The sequence below is a fragment of the Schistocerca serialis genome, chromosome 2 (assembly GCF_023864345.2).
Source record: "Schistocerca serialis cubense isolate TAMUIC-IGC-003099 chromosome 2, iqSchSeri2.2, whole genome shotgun sequence".
NCBI classification, from domain to species: Eukaryota; Metazoa; Arthropoda; class Insecta; order Orthoptera; family Acrididae; genus Schistocerca; species Schistocerca serialis.
In genome coordinates, this window is record NC_064639.1 from 199,059,088 (window position 1) to 199,081,753 (window position 22,666).

The 22,666-nt window shown below is 44.1% G+C and overlaps 1 pseudogene; it reads left to right on the plus strand.

The window, feature by feature from the left end:
• Positions 1-18,691: 18,691 nt before the first annotated feature.
• LOC126458892 (5S ribosomal RNA) lies at positions 18,692-18,809 on the plus strand (annotated as a pseudogene).
• Positions 18,810-22,666: the final 3,857 nt, after the last annotated feature.

Consider the following 22,666-nt stretch of genomic DNA (forward strand, 5'->3'; position numbering starts at 1 on the left):
ACCTGCATCCATTCATGTCCATAGTGCATTCCGACGAACTGATGAAATTCCAGCAGGACATTGCGTCACCCCACACGTCCAGAATTGCTACAGAGTGGCTCCAGGAACTCTCTTCTGAGTTTAAACACTTCCGCCACCAAACTGCCCAGATATGAACATTATTGAGCATATGTGGGATACCTTGAAACGTGCTGTTCAGAAGAGATCTCCACCCCCTCGTGCTCCTAAGGATTTATGGACAGCCCTTCAGGATTCAGGGTGTCAGTTCCCTCCAGCACTACTTCAGACATTAGTGGGGTCCATGCCACGTCGTGTTGCGGCACTTCTGCGTGCTTGCGGCGGGTCCTATACGACATTTAGGCAGGTGTACCAATTTCTCACAGAACATATGTAGATTTTTGTTAAAATGGATAGTATACCTGTGAATAATGATTATTTATGCTGTATGTGACATAGCAATTAGTTAATTTACACATGTTAACACTATGATATGAACGGTTTAACTGAAGCTTTCGATACCACTTCCGCAGCTCGCAACCAAAATGTCATCTGTCAGCCTCACCTAGAACTCGGGGATCCCTACCGATCAGTACGTCACCACATCAAAGGTTTCGAAATCACATTTTCGTTGGCTTTCCCAGCTCAGAATCAGACCGTCATCTTTGAATCCAAACTAGACCTCCGGTTACGCTGCAGTTCATTTAGCGCCACAGACGAAAATGAACCCAACAGATAAAGTGATTCCACGGGAGTCATTAATATGTGGTTCGATAGCGTTTAGTAGAGCGTCATTTTAACATCGCCGTTACCGAGGAAATCAACAAATAGCGCGAAGGGGGCAAAAACAAGTTTCAGGTAACGACCTCGTCTAATACACACAACTCTTTTATCCTAATCAGGCCATAAACAACTAATGTATAGCGAGACTACATTTAGTATTGTACCTAGAACACATCAGACTGACGCTGGAAACTACGCTGCGTGCAATTCTCTTTTTCTTACGTCTAACTGTGGCGACATTTGAGCCCCGTTTGTCCACAACCTCATGTTCGCCCCGAAGTGCTCATTCGTATTCCGTGAGTGCGCCGAGGTATGTTATTTGAGATGCAACAGCGCCGGACTGCTAAAAAGCAGTCGCCAGGAACAGGCTATAAACTCGACAGAAACCACGACACAGCCGTGTGCAGTTTATGATGACCTTACAGTTTACATACGAGATGGTAAGACCTGAATTTCAAAATGGAAAAATGTAATTCCCACCGTACAGCTATGATTAATTCACGAACCTACTGTAATTAATGTGTGCAAACAGCGGAGCGCAAGAAGACGTGACTGGAGCTGTTAAGAAGTGGAAGCTGATACAAGTTGTGACACAAGGTAAGAGTAATTTGTTGAACTCTTGGAAGTGTACCATCACGAGATGGTATACTATATCACTCCGCTGTCTCGTTTTCTGTTCTGCTCGCTGTAACAAAATGGTTATGAGAATTATGACTTGTGCACCGATGCCGTAACAATGAATTTAACAAAAAGGGGGGGGGGGGAACTGATACATAAACAGCAATTACTTAGACACCTGATAGAATACTTGTTAATAATCATACCATTTACTCTGTTACGAAAGTCGCAGCACCCTGAAGGACTGGTGTGAATCCAGAGTTGTAAAACTACCGTGGGCTGCTGTGCAGTATAAGAAGCAATCGCGGAGTATGGCAATTTTCTTAGTAGCTTTTGTCAGTTACAGTCGTATCCGCTTTAGCTGCACGTTGTGTGTGTTACGTACCGCCGGCCGAGGTGGCCGAGCGGTTCTAGGCGCTACAGTCTGGAACCGTGCGGCCGCTACGGTCGCAGGTTCGAATCCTGCCTCGGACATGGATGTGTGTGATGTCATTAGGTTAGTTAGGTTTAAGTAGTTCTAAGTTCTAGGGGACTGATGACTTCAGAAGTTAAGTCCCATAGTGCTCAGAGCCATTTGAACCATTTTTTTGTTACGTACCACTCGGGCAACCTCATGACGATCGCTTTCTTTACGTATGCGAGCTGTCTCTTACTAGATTCTCCCAAAAACCGGAATCGGTCAACCGTCTAGAAACAAAGTGAGGATATATATAGGATCGAGTAATCTACGAAACATTTTTGTTTTGCATAGTTATCTTCCATTCTGTTAATTACAAATAAACAGTACTTACAGAAAAACTGAAACTGTTAATGTTTAATTCAAGGTTCATTCGAAAGTTGTTGATCTGTAACGCAAAACAGAGGGATGTTGTAGTAAAAACAAAGAAAACATACAGATTTATCATATAGCGCTAGAAAACACTTTTTCCTTGACAACAGAGAAAAATTAAAAAAAATAAACGCAAACCTAAAATATATCAAGTAGCTCTTCAATGCTTCGTCGAACATACACAGAACATGTTTCTGCTATCTATAAACAACTTTAGCGTTTACAAACAGTAACAGGAAACTCTTGCCTTTGATCATTATGAAGAACGTTCTATTGAGTACAAAATAAAAATAATTATACATACTTCCATCAAAAGTTCAAAAATGGTTCAAATGGCTCTGAGCACTATGGGACTTAACTTCTGAGGTCATCAGCCCCCTTGAACTTAGAACTAATTAAACCTAACTAACCTAAGGACATCACACACATCCATGCCCGAGGCAGGATTCGAACCTGTGACCGTAGCGGCCACGCGGTTCCTGACTGTAGCGCCTAGAACCGCCCGGCCACCCCGGCCAGCTGCATCAAAAGTAACTGCTTTGGTAGCATTAAACCGGAGAAGTTACTCGATCAGGTTATTATTTACAAAATTCAATTTATATTCTGTAAGGATATAAAATAAACAATGGACTACAATAAATAATGTGCGGCTCGAATTATGCTCAAAACAAGCAAAACAAAGAGACGTCGTCGGCTCCTATTTTCTCTCTTACACGTTCATTTATGTTTCTTTCCCTACCGATACTACCGGTAAAAGACAGTGTTGCATCTCACTCTGGTGCCACACACACAGATATGGCGGTAAAATCGTCCTAAACACATAGTGGGAAGAATAATAAATGCGACTAGTTACAGTAGTTTGTATTTTCAGACGATATATAGGCCGGACCGGGAAATATTTCATGCACCTGAAGATAAACAACGCAATTTATATTATCTGCCCTGCATGCAGATGGTATAAACTGGGTTATCTATCTTAAGGTGCATGAAATACAGGATGTTTCGAAAAGAAAAACCCTATTTGGGACGGTGATAATTACTAAACGGCAAGGAAAATGTGTGTTGTTTGAGGAGGAAGAGGAGATTAGTGTTTAACGTCCCGTCGACAACGAGGTCATTAGAGACGGAGCGCAAGCTCGTGTAAGGGAAGGATGGGGAAGGAAATCAGCCGTGCCCTTTCAAAGGAACCATCCCGGCATTTGCCTGAAGTGATTTAGGGAAATCACGGAAAACCTAAATCAGGATGGCCGGAGACGGGATTGAACCGTCGTCCTCCCGAATGCGAGTCCAGTGTGCTAACCACTGCGCCACCTCGCTCGGTGTGTGTTGTTTGAATGTGCACGGGCCGGCCGTTGTGACCGAGCGGTTCTAGGCGCTTCAGTCCGGAACCGCGCTGCTGCTACGGTCGCAGGTTCGATCTCTGCCTCGGTCATGGATGTGTGTGAAGTCCTTAGGTTAGTTAGGCTGAAGTAGTTCAAAGTCTAGGGGACTGATGACCTCAGATGTTAAGTCCCATAGTGCTTAGAGCCATTTGAAACATTTGGATGTGTATGGCCTAGAGTTTTAGGGCATCGCTGTTGGATGTCACTCAACGCGTATTCTCAGTTTGTAGTCAGTCAGAAGTAAGAGGGCGTCCGCTCAACAGCAGGCGTTTTGTGTGCTGCAATCTGCAAATAGTGGGTCAGTGATTTCGATCCAGCGCGCTTTTCTTCGGCGCTTTGACACTGATCCGCCTGCACCCAAAAAATTCGTCGTTGGCATCGCCAATTTGAAGCGACAGGATGCTCGAGCAAAGATAAGAGTCCAGGTCGACTTCGCATTTCTGATGAAACGGTGGAAAGAATCCGGCAAACGTCAGAGCGGACTCCACGGAAGTCCATTCGCTGTGCGCGCAGAGAACTGGCAATGCCTCATACGATTGTCTGGCGCATGTTACGAGTCGTTTGGTCTATAAACCACACAGACTACAATTAGTGCAAGCTCTTTGTGTTGGTGATAAAAGTAAACGGGCTGACTTCAGCAGTGTTCTGCTAGAGGACATGGAAGACGATACATTTATACCACGGTTAATGTTCAGCGATGAAGCAACATTTCATGTTAGCAGAAAAGTAAATCGACAAACTTGTGCATATGAAGACTCAGAACCCTCGTGAGGTTACTGTGAGAGACTCACCTACGGTGAACGTTTTTTGTGCCATTTCTCGTGAAAAAGTGCACGGTCCTTTCTTTGTTGAGAAAAACACAGTAACTGGAATGAGTTATCTTCAAATGTTGCAGAACTGGTATTTCCACAACTTCCGGAAGACTCCGATGACTTCAATTTCCAGCAGGATGGAGCTCCACCACACTGGCACAACAGTTTCTCATCGACACTCCGCGTCAATGCTTGATAGGATGCACAAGATCCCGAGACACTGCCCTGCATTCTTGGCATCCAAGATGGCGAGGTATGATTCCATGCGATTTTTTCTTGTGGGGATATGTAAAGGGAAATGTGTTCATCTCCCCTTTATCTCGTGACATCCAAGAACTGAAGAGCAGAATAACAGCCGCCGTAGCTTCTGTCAAACCACATACAGTGTGTAACGTTTATGACGAATTTAGCCATCGTCTCGATGTTGTTCGTACTGCTGCTGGTGGACACATACAGCATTTGTAATAGTGCAGCTAAAACTTTAAGATTTTTTTTGCAATTTATACCATGTTTATAGTAGGTTTTTATCAACAAATATGGAGTTTTGAAATCGAGTCATTCTTTTTGAAACGCCCTGTATTTTCTGGCCCAGTTTCATTATGCTCACAATCAATCCTAACTTAAAATGTTTGCATTTAAAGTGTGAGATCTCAAAGTAAACTGTGAACCGCGGAAAACAACCTATAAGACAAATCGAAAAGTAGAATTTCAGAATAACTGCAACCACGCACAAATTTATTCTAGTTATGAAGCTTAAAAATGGTTCAAATGGCTCTGAGCACTACGGGACTTAACACCTGAGGTCATCAGTCCCCTAGAACTTAGAACTACTTAAACCTAACTAACCTAAGGACAACACACACATCCATGCCCGAGGCAGGATTCGAACTTGCGACCGCAGCAGTCGTGCGGTTCCAGACTGAAGCGCCTAGAACCGCTCGGCCGTAACGGCAGTTATGAAGAATTTCAAACCTCTTGCGAAACACTATGAAGTGGAAAATAAATAAACGGAAGAGACACTGACGAAAAGTGGGCGATGTCTTCTGATTTTGTATGACTGATATCTGTCTGCTGCGATGGATAGTAACTTTACTGCTCCAGCCACCTGACGTGACATAAAGAACAGTAATGCATCCATGTCATAAAGTAAAAGTTTATAAACAGAATAGTTGCGAAATTATCTGTGGAGTGGAAAAAATTATACATAGCGAGTGCAACAGTACAACGCAACAGTAGCTTTCACCACGAGATGTAAAGATGTACATCTTGTCGCAATGCACGTGTGCAGTGCAAGTGGAAAACTCGAGAAGCTGTACTTAGAATTATATGGAACGAAATGCATCAACCTTACTTTCTTGCTACTTAGAGCGTGACAGAGTCAGTTTACCTCCGGCATCCTCCACTCATTATACAACTATCCAAAGCGTCACCTGTCTACTTTTCCGTGTAATGCGGATTTTCGCGCTTGGTGCCCGACAAAAATTACTACGGAGCGAGCTGAGTATTCGTACGTACCGCATCAGCAAATTTCCAACATTCAGTTGGAAAAATTCTCTCTGGACCCCTGGTTTCATTCTCAAATAGAATAAGCAAATCTCTGGTCTTGTGCTCCTGACTCGTAATGATAACAAAGGAAATTAGATGTAGCCATGCGAATAAAAAATAAAAAAGGACAGTGCAGTACCGCCCCGGTCTCACGCCTATATCTGCTATAAAGCACTTGGTTGCGTAGCGAATTACCGGTCCAACGCGTCGCGTTTATTCTGACAGAGTAAATATTAATGCGCACGTCACAAAACATCAGCGTTAACTGTAATATAAAAATATCATCAGGTACAAATTCCAGGAGTTCCGGAGTTTTTACAATTACTTAACTTTAGTATTTATTTTTCACACGTTGCATTCCTAACTTTCATTTACATGTTACCAGATTTCATTTCAAATAAATAAAGCGATTTTTTGTTGGTATTTATCATCTGAAAGTCGTGTTTGACATGGTTCAAATTAAATCCCCACAAAGGCAGTGGAGATAAGTATGATGCTATAAATTTTTTCCTGGGATATCCTCGTAGATTTTACCTGTGTGAAATGCAGCTAACTCATTGACAGCGTCTCTTTAGCGAAATGCTGTTACGCACAACAGAGCTGAGTGATTTTACGTATTTATTTGAGGTGAAGTATGTGCCATTAGTACACCATAGGCCAATGTTAGAAGATGCAGAAATTAAAGAAGTTGTACGCTACAACTGATATTAAGATTTTATAAATGGAAAAAGTCGAATGAACATGCGAGAGAGTTAGTGGGAAATGTATAAAACCACAACTAGCAATCAGAACAGTTTTATCAAAAATGGCTCTGAGCACTAGTGGGGAGCTGCCATTGCCATCGTGTAAACCACCATCCCGGCATGTATCTGAACTGAGTTAGGGAAATGAAGTACAAATTTAAATTAGAATGGTCACACGTGTTTGAATCTCACTACTCTCGAATGAATGGCCCTCAGTCTGAACATTGGTGCTATTTGGTTCGGTCGTTTTTTAAGGCTTCGTGCCCCAGTCTGTAAAAACACTTTGTTGTCTGTGTGTGTGTTCGACTGTTAAGAACCCTTTTACTCAGCACGGGTAGAAGTATCAAGTTCAAATTTATGTGACGCACTAATGTCTATTGTCCTTTGGCGGTGAAAGTTTAAGTTTCTAAGTCAACCCAGTCACAACAAAAGGCCATTTACGTCATATATTTTGATACTCGAAAACTCACTCGTCAATACCCAGAAAATAATTCCCGTTGACCCAGAACCATGACATTTGGCAAATCTTAAATTGTTAGTTTGCGATTATATCACACAAAAAATACTGCTTTTGTCGTTCGTTATTCGGCGTCAAACTTGAAATTAAAACAGTCAGCAGTCCTGCATTCAGGCTGACTGGGTCGCAATGGTTAAAGTCAAACATCCGGCAAGAAATGACTTCATTGCTCATATGATGGGTTTCGGAATTTATCAATCATCAGATATCCAGGAGTGATACTGCACGAAGATATGTTGTATGTGAAACAAACTTTCGCAGACTAATCGGGAATCCCTGGGCCAATATCTTGCCGGTATATGTGTCGATAACCGAGAGAAGTGGTCGAGATTCTCGATTCCTAGGCAGATGAATTCTCTCTATGTGTAATTAAATTTGTACGGAACACTCAGTGCGCGAGTCCTACCCCGAACCTTTTTTCTTTTTTTTATTATATCTGTCCAGGTTTGGAAGCGAGATGGCCAAGTTCCCGGGTCGCCGAGAGGTGGATTAAAAGTCGTGCGATGGACAGTGTTCAAAATATCTTATCTCAGCAGAATGAGTTGGCCCAACAGCGATTTGACAACTACACTCTTGAATGGTATCACTAAATAGGGTTTGTGCTACTCGCGTACGTATCAGAAATTAACAACGCTACTTTTCTCCTCCTGCGCACAGGGTCTCAGCCATTTACTAACAGCGCCGCACCTGTCTGCACACTGAACAATAGTGTGTAACGTCAACACACACACACACACACCACACACACACACACACACACACACAGGAGAAATACTGCAGGCATAGGACGGCCGATCTGTCATCATCTCCCCGCAACGGGCTGGCCAGACCGCAGCACGGACAGAGGTCTTCTGCAAGTAGAAAGCCGCGGCCTGTGTGGGCAGATCGTGGGCGTATCTGGTGCGGAAAGCCTCAGGTGCTCCACCACGCCCTGTCGTAAATTTAAACCCAGCCGGGACCCGTGTTTCTTTAACTTCACCCGGAAAGTTCGCACTGTCCATTCCGCTGAAAGCACCCCTAGGTCTCTCTCTCTCTCTCTCTCTCTCTCTCTCTGCTGCTGCTGGAATCTCTCTTTCCTTGTTGGATTACCGGTAGTAGGCGCAGTCGGTGTGTCTGTATTTCGGAAGTCTCTCTCTCTCTCTCTCTCTCTCTCTCTCTCTCTCTCCCCCTCTAACATAACTGCCAAATACGAGGAAAGACAGCACAGTATTCAGCACGCTGAAAAAGTCTCCACTGCCAGTTCATTATCCCACTACTGCTCATAAAAAAAGGGACAAAAATGTCGCATCACTGACAAGTAAACCTACCCGTCGACCGCCTTTGAATATGTTCCAGTGTAGAGCAAAATAAGAGAAACACATTTTTTATACGTTCCCATATGGCCATTTGAGAAGTGAAACACTCTCTTGAAAAAAAATTAAGATTAATATTTCTGAATGAATACTACTGAAACGGTAACAGATGTAAAAATACTTCAAATGAAAGTTCTGTGTTATTTAATGTACATTACAGCGGTGCACCCTGATTTGACGAATAAGTAACTGTTTTCAAATCTTCTCCTCCTCCTCCCTCCCCCCCCCCCCAATCCCTCGCTATTTCGTTTCTCATTTTGACATTTGGCTAATAGCAAGACGTATAGCATCGTTAACACCAAATTCAATCATTTAACACCAAATTAAATCATATATGATGGATTAAATGGCTCTGAGCACTATGCGACTTAACTTCTGAGGTCATCAGTCGCCTAAACTAACCTAAGGACATCACACACACCCATGCCCGAGGCAGGATTAAAACCTGCGACCGTAGCGGTCGCTCGGCTCCAGACTGTAGCGCCTAGAACCGCACGGCCACTCCGGCCGCCCATATATGATGAAATGGTATTCCAAAGACTTATTTGACAGAAATACGTTAGAACTATCTCTGTATCGCTGTAAGCGCCATACGTGACCGCTTCATGCCATTTGTTATGATGTGTTGTTTAATAAGTCTTTCTTTTCATTTTGTGAAATATAAAATATCTCATTTTGTGAAATATAAAATATCTCATGTTGTATTTGTGATTTCTTTTTACTTTTGTTGTATTTTGATTGTTTTCAAGTTGTAATCTTTTCAGATTTAATTATATTATATTTGAAATTGTTCGTACATTACTGTTCTAACATTATAGTAGATCTGTACAATAATAAGGAAGTGCAGAATTGTCAATTCAAAAAAGGCGAGTGCGCTTCGATTTTGCGCACCAAGCCCATCGGACAACTACAATTTCACGACAAGAGCGGAAAGGAAGGGGGGATGAGCCCTCTCTTCCCCTCGGCCGACCAACCTAAGGCCGGTATTACACTATTAATATTCTTTGTCAAAGATTTGCTCAAAGATATGATCAAATATTCGTCAAATTTATTTGACAAAAATCTTTGACGTGGCGCTAAAAAGGATATTACACTGTCATTATATTTTTCATCAAATTTCAAGATGGCTGACTACAACAACTTGTTATTAACCGCAGCAGTTGCATGTTCCACAAATGGAAGAGAAGAGAAGCGGGGGAAAAAAAGGAAACGTACCTGGGTGAAGCGGTGGGTTTTACGACGAGACGATAAAAGCATTCAACAAAACTTGTTAAGTGAGCTTGTAGTGGAGGACGTCAAGTCAAAAGGGCTCTGAGCACTATGGGACTTAACATCTGAGGTCATCAGTCCCCTAGAACTTAGAACTACTTAAACCTAACTAACCTAAGGACATCACACACATCCATGCTCGAGGCAGGATTCGAACCTGCGACCGTAGCAGTCGCGCGGTTCCGTACTGAAGAGCCTAGAACCGCTCGGCCACCGCGGCCGGCAGACGTCAAGTCATACATCAATTACTTAAGTATGGATGAGCATACATTTCAGTATGTGCTCAGTGAAGTGTATCCTCAAATCATAAAGCACAATACTAACTTATGAACTGCTATATCTGCAGAAGACAGGCTCACTCTAACACTGCAATTCCTTGCTACAGGAGAGAGTTGCTGTAGCTTACAGTACAGCACTTGAATATCACAGTGCACATTAACGAAAATAATACCTGAAACGTGTTCAGCAATTTATAAAGCACTAAAGGTCCAATGTCTGAAGGTAAATAAATGTTCAATACACTTTATATGCATTAAGAACTATTTTTATTTTGTAAACAAATCAATTAAATTTTGTGTCCGTATCTCACGGCGAATGACCTCCTTAGCATTTTTATAGCTCTCCAATCTTCTTAATCTATTTTTGTATTCCGGGTGCCTCACGTTGTAAAGCGCCTCATCAGCTTCATACATCTTTATTAATTTTATAGTTGACGGTAAACACCAACTGTATTTACCTGCCATGTTTATAAACACACTACAGATGGCAGAACGCTGCAGCGATGCTAGCGCTCCACGTGGTAACATGTCACATTGCTGTGAACAGAAGACAAGCGACTTTTATGATCAAATCTACAGCAAGGCCCTAGATTTGGTCAAATTTATTTGATGACAGACGAGATTTGACAAAGTGCCCTGTTACACCATCAAACTTCTTTGACATAAATATTTGACATATCAACTTTGACAAAGAAATTTGGTAGTTTAATTCCGGCCTAACCGAAGCGCACGGGCAGCGGACCAGGGACAAGCGGTGGGAAACGCAGCATGCTGGAACGCCTAGTTCGCATCACAGATTGTTTTGTCGACATGCTGAGTGTTGGATCTTCAGTCTACTGTTTCTCTCGGCTCACGTTCGCATTTTGCAGACATATTTATATGATATAGTTACGATGTTAACTTGCATTTCAGAAATAATGTTTTAAAAATTCAATACCTCGTTTACAACGAGATTTCTGCTCCCAGATTCGTCAACGTTTTTAAAAATGCATGGTACAAGAGTGATTATATTGAACAGAAATCGCATAAATGTGAGACTTCTGTTCACTTTTACTTTAAAAACTGTGATCCTGTCTGTGACTCCTGTCATGAAATTGCAACTGTCCGATGCGCAAAATCAAAGTGCGTGTGTATATATATATTTGACGATTACAATCAATTATGTATTCAGGAAACAGTTACATATAAAAGGAATTAGCCTTATTTTTCCCCGCATTCAAGCGTATGTTTCATATTGCAACAGCTTGCTCCAAGTACAGGGCATTCAAAATGAATGTAGCGATTATAGCGATTACAAAAAAAAATAAAATAAAAAAAATTAATATAGTGATTACTGAAACTGCTGTACTATTTTGTAACTTTTTTTTTTTTAAGTTTCAAATTGACCCACAATGGGCTACGATTTAACAGTCAATATCGTTTCCCATTTTTAGCTGGCGTTTGTGTGCTAGCTTTGATGTCCTGTCAGTGTCTCTTTAACTCATCACTCAATGCGTTCTTGCGACCTTTTGACAAGAGGCCCTCCTTCGTATTCTTGCGTTCTCCTCCCAGGTTAAAGCCACACAGTTTTTAACCGTTTCTCTGAATTCGTTCCTATACATAATTTTGTCCTCTTAAAGAGTTTTATCACATTCTTGGAACCAATATAATCTGTTTGCCTTTGGTCTTGTGAAATTTAACATTTTCTTTGTTAGACGGTACCGAAAATTCTGAAGATATTCTTACAGAACGACGATATTTTCTTTTCAGTCGATGATGTAATTGGTTCCATTTTACTCATTAGTTCTTCATTTGATCTCCTTAATAGCCTGCCTTCTCTTTTGACTAATATACAGGGTGTTACAAAAAGGTACGGCCAAACTTTCAGGAAACATTCCTCACACACAAATAAAGAAAAGATGTTATGTGGACATGTGTCCGGAAACGCTTAATTTCCATGTTAGAGCTCATTTTAGTTTCGTCAGTATGTACTGTACTTTCTCGATTCACCGCCATGATTTCATACGGGATACTCTACCTGTGCTGCTAGAACATGTGCCTTTACAAGTACGACACAAGATGTGGTTCATGCACGATGGAGCTCCTGCACATTTCAGTCGAAGTGTTCGTACGCTTCTCAACAACAGATTCGGTGACCGATGGATTGGTAGAGGCGGACCAATTCCATGGCCTCCACGCTCTCCTGACTTTCATTTATGGGGGCATTTGAAAGCTCTTGTCTACGCAACCCCGGTACCAAATGTAGAGACTCTACGTGCTCGTATTGTGGACGGCTGTGATACAATATGCCATTCTCCAGGGCTGCATCAGCGCATCAGGGATTCCATGCGACGGAGGGTGGATGCATGTACCCTCGCTAACGGAGGTCATTTTGAACATTTCCTGTAACAAAGTGTTTGAAGTCACGCTGGTACGTTCTGTTGCTGTGTGTTTCCATTCCATGATTAATGTGATGTGAAGAGAAGTAATAAAATGAGCTGTAACATGGAAAGTAAGCGTTTCCGGACACACGTCCACATAACATATTTTCTTTCTTTGTGTGTGAGGAATGTTTCCTGAAAGTTTGGCCGTACCTTTTTGTAACACCATGTATAGGCTAATCCCTGTCTATTCATAATCAAATTCTTCGAAGCCTATAATCTGTAGTGATTGACAACTGTACCGTAGCCTCTTAACTTGGTACCAATACTCACTGATTTCTTATTACACAAATTCTTCGTCCGGCGATAAGCTTGGCCCAATTTGCAGATCCTAAGATTGATCGCTTCGTGTTCTAAACCATTCTGTTGGATTACCTCATCTACGTGTCTCAATTTCTTCACACAATTACTCTTCCTTGGTACATCGCTATGCTACTGTATCAGCTATCTCTGTCAACCGACCAACCTGTATGATTTTGAGTTAGTACTATTGGCAAAAACTGCCAGGTCATCCACAAAGGCCAAACAATCAACGTATACTCCCCTCTGTTTGGATCATAATCTGATCCGTTCTTCGTTCCCCTCAGTGTTTTCCTCCGTTCTCGAACGACCTTTTCTGGGAAACAGTTAAAATGGGGTGGAGTGAAGCCATCACCTTGTCTGACGCCAATTTTGGTTTCAAAGGGGTTCAATATCTTGCCAACGAATTCAAGATTAGAAAGTAAGTGGACCATCCTATGTTTAATTAAATTTCTAATAGTTTCATCCACACACATTCTTCCAACACTTGCATCGTGGTTTACTGAGTGGTACGCTTTTGTTTAAAATCAATTAATACAACCTCATAATTGCTCCTACCACTCGTATCTGATTAAGTTTCACACGTTTAAAATCTGTTCTGGGCAAGAAAGTCTTTCCTTAAAAGAGCCTGGTACTCACCAATCCGTTTATCAAGATGATCCTCAATTCGGTTCTCGAGTGGTTTGGAGAGGATCTCTTGTGAAACAGGTACTAATGAAAATACCCCTGCAGTTATTGGCGTGTTTTCTGTCTACCCACTATGGAGTGGTTGGACTAGTGCCGACTGCCACTCAAAGGGTATGCTACCAAGTTTCCATATCTCCTCAAAGAGTTGACCTAGCATGTGAGGATTATCTTCATTTGCCAGTTTCAGGGGTGCCATTATTTCAACTTGTTCTTGGTTCCACCTTGCCCACTTAACCTTCTTTAAATTAAACTCTAATTATACGAACGTTTCTGAGGTCCCATGAAATTCGAATTACCGAGAGTGGATTGTAATAAATCTCAAGCCAATTTGATATGTTGTTGCATGCCGCCTTCTTAGTGTCGCAATTTTGTAGGCTGGAAGTGCACAAGGGTCGAACAAAACAGGCGAGAAATACATCTCTGAACATAAAACAAAGATGCTAGCCAAGTGGGCATGTGGCGCTCTTGTGTTTGACCATAAAAGACACCTGTGCGATGTCCTCAATATGTCGCAAGTGTCCGTCGTTGTCAGAGCAGTGTTTTCATAGTTATAGATGCACTATGTCAGAGCTAATGAAGGCGAACATGGGAAAATTGTTGGTGCCCATATGGTGGGTGCTTCCGTAACCAAGGTAGTCGAAGTGTTTGGTGTTTCAAGAGACACCATATCTAAGATCCATACCGCTTGATGGGAAAGCGGAAAAACATTATCCGCAAACTCACACTGGGGACTGAAGCGTCTGTTGCATGATTGTGATGAAAAACATGAGAACGTCAACTGCAATACCCACTGCAGAACTGTATGTCGAACTCGTGAACCCTGTCAGTAACAAAAGAGACCGAAGGGAGATCCATAAGCAGGGAACTGCACGGCGACTTGGAATTCCAAAACTACTCATAAGTGATACAAGTGACTGTAACAGGAAATCTTGGTGCCGAAGATATAAGACTTTGACTATAGAGCAAGGGAAAAAGGTAAAAAACCGAGAGAGGTGGCGCTGCTGTTAGCACACTGGACTCGCATTCGGTAGGACGACGGTTCAAAACCACGTACGGCCATCCTGATTTACGTATCCCGTGATTTCACTAAATCGCTTCAGGCAAATGACGAGATGTTTGAGAGGTGGCATGAGCCCCCTCTCATATTTCTATCTTACGATTTTCCTCTCTAATTGCATGCGGTGAAAAGTTGCTATTCCTTCACACGCGGACTTCCCACGCAGCGTCTCTCGTCACCCGGGTGGTCCGGTGACAGGCGGGCTCTCCTCATCTGGAAAGGGTTAAGCCGACGGGTGTGAGGAAGTCGAGTGAATGCTTTGCAGACGCCGACATTGTCAAAAGACACGCCCGGAGGGGTCTGAAGTAGCGGCTGTGCTAGAGGTTCCGTTACTTCGCAGAATCTTAGCGAAAACACTTTCTGGCGGGCTACCAGCGAGGCGTGGGAATGACTTGTGTACCCAGGCAGTTGTGGCGGGAAAATTCCCGCGATTTCTGCAAAATAGTAACTGTGATTGGCTGGCTCAGGGCACAGCTCCGTGACGTAGCAAAATCAGCGCAGAAATTGGCGCCAAGGATCTCCATTGGTGGAATGGTAGTGCTCCGGCAATGGAGTGGAATTTTCCGCCGGTTTTGGAGTTGCTGATTGGAACGTTTAACCACGGCCACTGTCGTGGGGGCGGGAATGTTGTGTCTTCGGCCTGTACGGGTGCTCTAGGTAGTTGGCTCTCGCCATTCGGTCGAGGACGTCGAAGCTACCAGCCAGCGTCTCCGGTGCGCCAGATCGTGTTCTGGCAGTTAAGAAGACAGTTTGGTAATGTACGTCCGCAGCACCGGCAGATAGGGATTTTCCTAGGTGATAATCAGAGCTCAGCAGAGCGCGCCTGTTCGTCTTTTTTCTAACTTTGTTGTGTCTTGAATAGCAGCAATTAATGTTGGGTTAGCTGTGTGTCTCTCTTAGGATTTGAGTGGCAAGGAATTGGCTCCACATACCACTTCGTCATTAACCTCACAATCTAGTTTAGGGACAACTTCACCTTCACAGCGTTTGTTTGAGTATTCAATTTGAGCCAATTTGATGTATTATAAATGTTTCATGTGTTTTTGTTTATTATTTTGTGCTTAGTCTTAATAAATCATATTGTTATTTTGGACAGAACTTTCATTCTGTTAATCGGTAGAGCAACTCACTACGTTAATGAAACCTTCCTTTATTTAACTTATTTATCAAATTAAATTATTGCAGGTGCCAAACTCTTTTCTACTCCACTTGCAGGGTTGATTACAGTCAGTTCGCGTATATTTTTTTTATCCTTGTGCAACAGCAAAAGTCGGAGTTAGAATAGGGGGGGCTTAGAGCATCATTTACATGTGTAGATTCTAGAATTTAGTGTTAAACACACTGCTAGCCCCGGCACCTCGCATGTTAATAAATCATTCCCGGGTTTCAAGCCACGTCAAGTGGTTTACTGCCCACGAGTTTTCGGCAGAGATCTCCTCTACCACTGTCAAGTCATCGAATGCAATTAGGTGTCCGTTTTCCAGAGCATGTTCTGCTACATCTGACTTTTCGGGATAGCGCAGACGGTAACACCTTTCGTGTTCTATGCGGCGCTGTTCAATAGTGCGAACAGTCTGGCCGACATAGAACTACCCACATCCATCGGTACCTTGTAAATTCCTGGCGTTCTGAGACCTACTTTGTCTTTCACAGGTTTCATTAGCTGTCCGATAGAGATTAGTCGGTTCTTGAGAAGGCGCAAAATAGACACAAGCTCAGGCCTCCGGCAAAGATCCGACGTGTATTATTAAACCGACTAATGGCTTCTGGGATAGCGTGATAAACGAGGCCATAGAGATTAGAATTTCTGACAACACCTTCAATAGAGACGGTGGACTGCAGCTGAGTACAGCGTGGGATCCGGTGTTGAGGGAGCTGAAGCTGGCCCGGCGGTCGCGCGGCCAAAACATTACCATATACGGTGTGGGACCGAGCACCAGTGACGTCACGATCAACGGCGCGACTATATAAGCACGGCAATGACAACCACACGACAGTCATCCACTTGACAGTGGCGAAGGAGATCTCTGCCGAAAGCCCGTGGGCAGTAAACCACTTGAAGCGGCTTGAAACCCGAGGATGTTGTATTAACGGATATCGCCGCGAAAGCATGCATTCGTACAAATGACGAGATGGTTCCTTTGAAAGGATACGGCCGAGGTCCTTCCCTAATGCGGTTGGACCGATGACCTCGCTGTTTGCCGCCTCCCCCTCCCCCTCCCCTAAAATCAACCAACCAAACAAGAAAAAATATAAATCCTGTTACACGCTGTTTCCAACGTCTGGCTAAGCAAACGTCACATGAGTGAAACACGGCGGGCGTTCGTTGATGATTTGGGCAGTGATATCATGGTATTCCATGTGCGCCATGGTTAATCTGCAAGCCTGAATTACTGTCATGGATTATGTGACCATTTTGGCTCATCAGGTCCATCCCATGGTACGTTTGTTCCCCAATGGTCATACTGTATTCCACGAAAACAGGACTCCTGTTCACACGGCTCGCATAATTCAGAACTGATTTTTGCCAGCAGAAGGATGAATTGTACGAGAATCACTCCAAAAGAAATGCACACTATTTTTGTAAAAATACAGTTTTCATTCTGTACGTGTGAAAGTTTTACAGTGTGTAGATACATCTGTCCCGCTTGTTTTCAAACTTAGTTCAACCTGTTCCCGTGAGTGGCGCCGTCACAGCATGTCTTCAAGACGGCTGCTACACTTGACGTTCGTCAGAAGCAATATGCTGTCATAGAATTCCTGCGCTGTGGAAACGAGACAGTGGGAAACATCCACAACAGGTTGAAAAAGGTGTATGGAGATGCTGCTGTCGATTGCAGTACAGTGGGCAAGCAGGTTACGTGATGAAAGCGGGCACGGCGATATTGAGGATTGTCCTCGCGGCGGCAGGCCTCCTACTGCTCACACACCACACAATGTGCAGAGAGAGAACAAATTGGTGACTGCTGACAGACGCATCACAGTGAACGAATTGTCACGCTACATTGGGATAGGGGAAGGAAGTGTTTGCAGAATACTGAAAGTGTTGGCGTTCAAAAAGGTTTGTGCCAGGTGGGTTCGCAGGATGTTGACAGTGGCTCACAAAGAAACGAGAAAAACGGTATGCAGCGAACTTTTGGAACAGTACGAGAATGGTGGAGATGAATTTCTTGGAAGAATTGTGACAGGTGGTGAAACATGGCTCCATCATTTTTCACCAGAGACGAAGAGGCAATCAATGGAGTGGCATCATGCAAATTCACCCAAGAAAAAAATTCAAAATCACACCTTCTGCTGGAAAAGTTATGGCTACGGTGTTTTTCGATTCCGAAGGAGTCTTACTTGTGGACATCATGCCAAGTGGAACCGCCATAAATTCCGACGACACCGAAGAAACTTCAAGCTCGACTGAGTCGTGTTCGACCAGATCGGCAAAGGCAGGATGTTTTGCTGTTTCACGACAATGCAGGGCCACATGTCAGTCAAAAAACCATGGAAGCGATTACAAAACTCGGATGGACAACACTGAAACACCCGCCCTACAGTCCTGACCTGGCTCTATGTGACTATCATCTCTTTGGGAAACTGAAAGACTCTCTTCGTGGAACAAGGTTTGAAGATGATGACTCCCTTGTGCACGCTGCCACACAGTGACTCCAACAGGTTAGTCCAGAATTTTACCGTGCGGGTATACAGGCTCTGGTTCCAAGATGGCGTAAGGCAGTTGAGAGGGATGGAAGTGGAGAAATGAAAATACTGTTCCTAAAGGATGTATCTACACACTGTAAAACTTTCAAACATGTAAAATAAAAGATGAATTTAAAAAAAATAGTGTGCATTTCCTTTGGAGTGATGCTCGTATCTCCCATATACACAACAGCCACCAGATCTCAGTGATGCTGAGTCTTTTGGTCTTCTTTGGAGAGAAGTGTCCGTAATCGCTATCCGCCTTCATTGTCGTTACCTGGACGTGCCGCTATTGTGCAGGAAAAATGGCATAACATTTCCTTGGAAACCGTATAGGTCCTGTACTTATGTGTTCCAAGATGACTGGACGCTTTTTTGAATGCCAACTGTTTTCCTAACCGTATGACGCATAGTAGGCAACGGCCTTGCCGCAGTCGATACACCGGTTCCCGTGAGATCACCGAAGTTAAGCGCTGTCGGGCGTGGTCGGCATTTGGATGGGTGACCATCCAGGCCGCCATGTGCTGTTGCCATTTTTCGGGATGCACTCAGCCTCGTGATGCCAACTGAGGAGCTACTCGACCGAACAGTAGCGGCTTCGGTCAAGAATACCATCATAACGACCAGGAGAGCGGTGTGCTGACCCCACGCCCCTCCCATCCGCATCCTCCCTGAGGATGACACGGCGGTCGGATGGTACCGGAAGGCCACTCGTGGCCTGAAAACGGAGTACTTTATGAGGTACAGTAAGGTGTTTTACATGTGGTGTTCGATATTTTTGTCCACCGCCAGTACAGGAAAAATTCGCTGTTCGTAGCCACTGTACGTATTTTGTAATCGCCCTCCTGCTGTACCGTTTACGAAATACACCAAGTACTCAGTATTACTTACTTTACTTTTCCGTGTCCGGAGATTTGTTTCAAAGCCTTTCAGCCCAATGTCGGGCCAAGCCCAATGTTTCTCTCTTCTCGAGCCATAGTTCGTCAGATGGAACACTGTAGAAGGTGTTCCATATCCTCAACTTCACCACAGTCGCATTTGTTGTCTCCTTCGTCCTTGAAGCCCAATTTGGCTAGGTTTGCTTTAACTGGTGCTACGTCTGTTCTGATGCGGTTCGGTGTTCTCCAAATCTTCCAGCTTGATGTACTGCCGCTGGGTATTTCTCGTGAGGCAGGGTAGTCCTCGGAGGCTCTTTCAATTCACTAGTGAGAAATCTCTTGCGGGATTTAAGTCTGCTATGTCCACATGAAGAACCATGCAGCGGGTGGCGCTCGTCGAAATTCTGTTTAAATTTTTCTGTACGTTCGTGCGCAATTCTTTGGGCTTCAGGAGATGAGAATCCAGCTGCTTTGTATATTTTCCGAAGTGGAGTTGGTTTCATGCATCCTGTTGTTAGCCTGCATGTTTCATTAAGGACTGTCGTGACTTTTTTGGCATGTGTGGATCGGGGCCATACAGGGCATGCATATTCTGCCGTGGAGAAGCAAAGGGCTCGAGCAGTTGTTCGCAATACAGTCGGACTAGCTCCCCATTTACTACTCGTCAGTTTTCTTAAAATATTGTTCCTGGCAGCAACTTTTTGGCAGGTTTTTTCACAGTGATATCTGTACGTCAGTGATCTATCCAGCACGACACCAAGGTATTTCGGGTTTGTCCGTATGGTCCAGTTTGTTGCCATTCCAGGTGACGTTCAGCTTCCTGTTTGCCTGTTTTGTGCGGAGGTGGAAAGCGCTAACCTGTGTCTTAGATGGATTTGGTTTGAGGGAGTTCTCTTAATAGTATTCAGACATTACGTGTAGCGAGCTTTCTAATTTCCCTTCTACTTACTCGAAGCTATTTCCTTGCGCTGTAATGGCCAGATCATCGGCACACAAGAAATGGGTAGTACTCAGTATTAAAACTCGTGTCTTACGGGCGACTGCCGCCTACAGTTTCGCCCGAGTACAAAGCGACATCGCAGGTAACGCAGCGACTGACGGTGTACGGACGCGGCGGACTAGTAAATATTTGCTGTCCGCGGTGCGCCTGTGGCATCTATTGGCCCCGCAGGGCGAATACATCAAAACGAATTGCTTATGAATATTTCCGTTCGCTAAAGAGCGAGCGCGGGCGGTCTTTTGGCGCACGGACGAGAAAAAGGAGACAGAACTGCGCCCCGCGGCGACGCACAGCGCGCTATTGGCGTCATCCGTAACCGCGTTACGCCGGCCCGGTGGTAATCCGGAATGCGTGTGAATATTTCAGGGTGGCGCTGCGGGCCCTCAAATCTCCCCGCCGCTGCGGGCTGCCGGCCAAAGGCCACAGGGCCGCCGTAAACCTGACCGGGGGTCAGCGTCGACGGCGCCATTCTGGGCGTGCCTGCAGCCGTAACAGCCGCCCACTTCGCTCTTTACATTGCCCCGCCTTTTCCCACAAGGTGGGAAAACACTCTCGGGAAGTACACAGTGTAGGGCGCAAGCGACATCGACGGCATCATACACGAGGCGCCAGCCCAGTCGGGCAACTAACACGAATGTAGCGGCATCGTTCCCATTTTATTTATGCGTCGAATTTTATGACGGTGTTTCCCAAACTTTCTTACACCATTACCCCAGACTGCAGTGAGACATTAGCTACTTCCCCCGCCCTCCCCCTCCCTAACATCTGTTGCCCCCCCGTCCCGCACATTATCGTCAACTTTAGCACCAAACTAAACTGTAGAATGAAAGAATTTCCTCGAAACACTTTTATTTTTAAAATAATGAAAAATGAATGACACTTGGTTCGTGCCCGCGCGCGCGCGTGTGTATGTGTGTGTATGTATTAGAATGAATAGTGAAGAAATTCTCAGAAAAGGAATCTAAAAATATCGACTCCTACTCCTCAACTGGCAGAAATTGGACGACTTCAGGCTCTTAATGCATCGTGTCTAGGCACTTGTTACAAAACATGCTTTCTCTGCACACTCCTCTCTATTTGTGGTGTGCGTACTGTAAGACCTTCGGTACACACATCATCAGATTATTTGACTTGTCGCACTAACGACGTAGGCGAGTGTCAGCAATATGTCTCGTGGTCTTATCGTGGCGTGTTTATCTTCTGCCGTTAGGTCAGACGATAGAAATGCCACTTGCACGCTTAGAGTAGAGGATTGACGGTGACCAACTTTAAACAGAACTTGATTAATTTTTACACACATTTATTAAAATAATAACAAGCATAAAAATTACTTAACTTGGTTCTGGATGCTATTTACAATTGACAATCTGAAGTTCCTTCGGTCTTGGTACATTAATCTTATTCTCACATATCTCTGATACTTGACAAAGTGTCTATTCATTTATCTTCATGGCTATGTACAGGAATATGGCAATCTTACTAGGCGCAGAGTGAAACTTGACTGTAGACTGATGCAGACTGGTGCAGACAAATGCAGACTGACTAATCGGAGGTCTGTACACTCGTTATAATACCTCGCGCGTTCAGCTATCACTGCGCGAGTGTGATCCGCGAGGAGAAAAGGTTCTACGTTAGCAGCAATCTCATTGGCTGCGTTACATATTAATAGGCGGATCGGCGGAAGCAGAATTTGGTCCTTATCTAAGGCAGCGCCATCTCGTAGTGCGGAGACGGACGAGCGCTGCGCCTGCGCTGTTGTGCTTAGCGGGGCGCGCTCTAGTGGGAAAGTTGTGTACGCGCTGACTACGCGGAACTATGTACACAACACTATTACAGCACTTGCTTGTTGCGCACTACAACCCTGTTTAAAATCAAACAAGTTCAGATGTGCGCACTATACTTTGTGTTCGTAAATCACATCATTCCTGCACTCCTACTCCTGAACTGGCAGAAATTGGACGACTTGCAGGCTGTTTATGCTTCTTCTCTAATAATGATAAAACTGGGTACAGCACTATAGTAGCCCCTATGTAGTTACTGTTGTGTCCTGCTCTCAATTAATTCATTTGTGTGCTTCGAAGCAACTAATTAAGCAATTTCTGGACTACTGCAGGTACTATCTACAAACTGGAGAACACATTTTCTCGAGATATTTATCATTTATTACGTATATGTTTCACATATATCGTCAGCGATGAACTGAACAAAGCTCGCCGCGCAGTCTCAGGCGCCATGACACGATTCGTGCGGCTTCCCCTGTCGGAGGTTCGAGTCCTCCCTCGGGCGTGTGTGTGTGTGTGTGTGTGTATGTGTGCGTGTGTGTTTTACCGTCAAGGTTTCTACAGTGTGGCTATATTAGACGGTAATGTTGCGGTATGGGCGGACAATATTGCTGATGGAACTGACTCTCGCAAGTACACTACTGGCCATTAAAATTGCTACACCACGAACATGACGTGCTACAGACGCAAAATTTAACCAGCAGGAAGAAGATGCTGTGATATGCAAATGA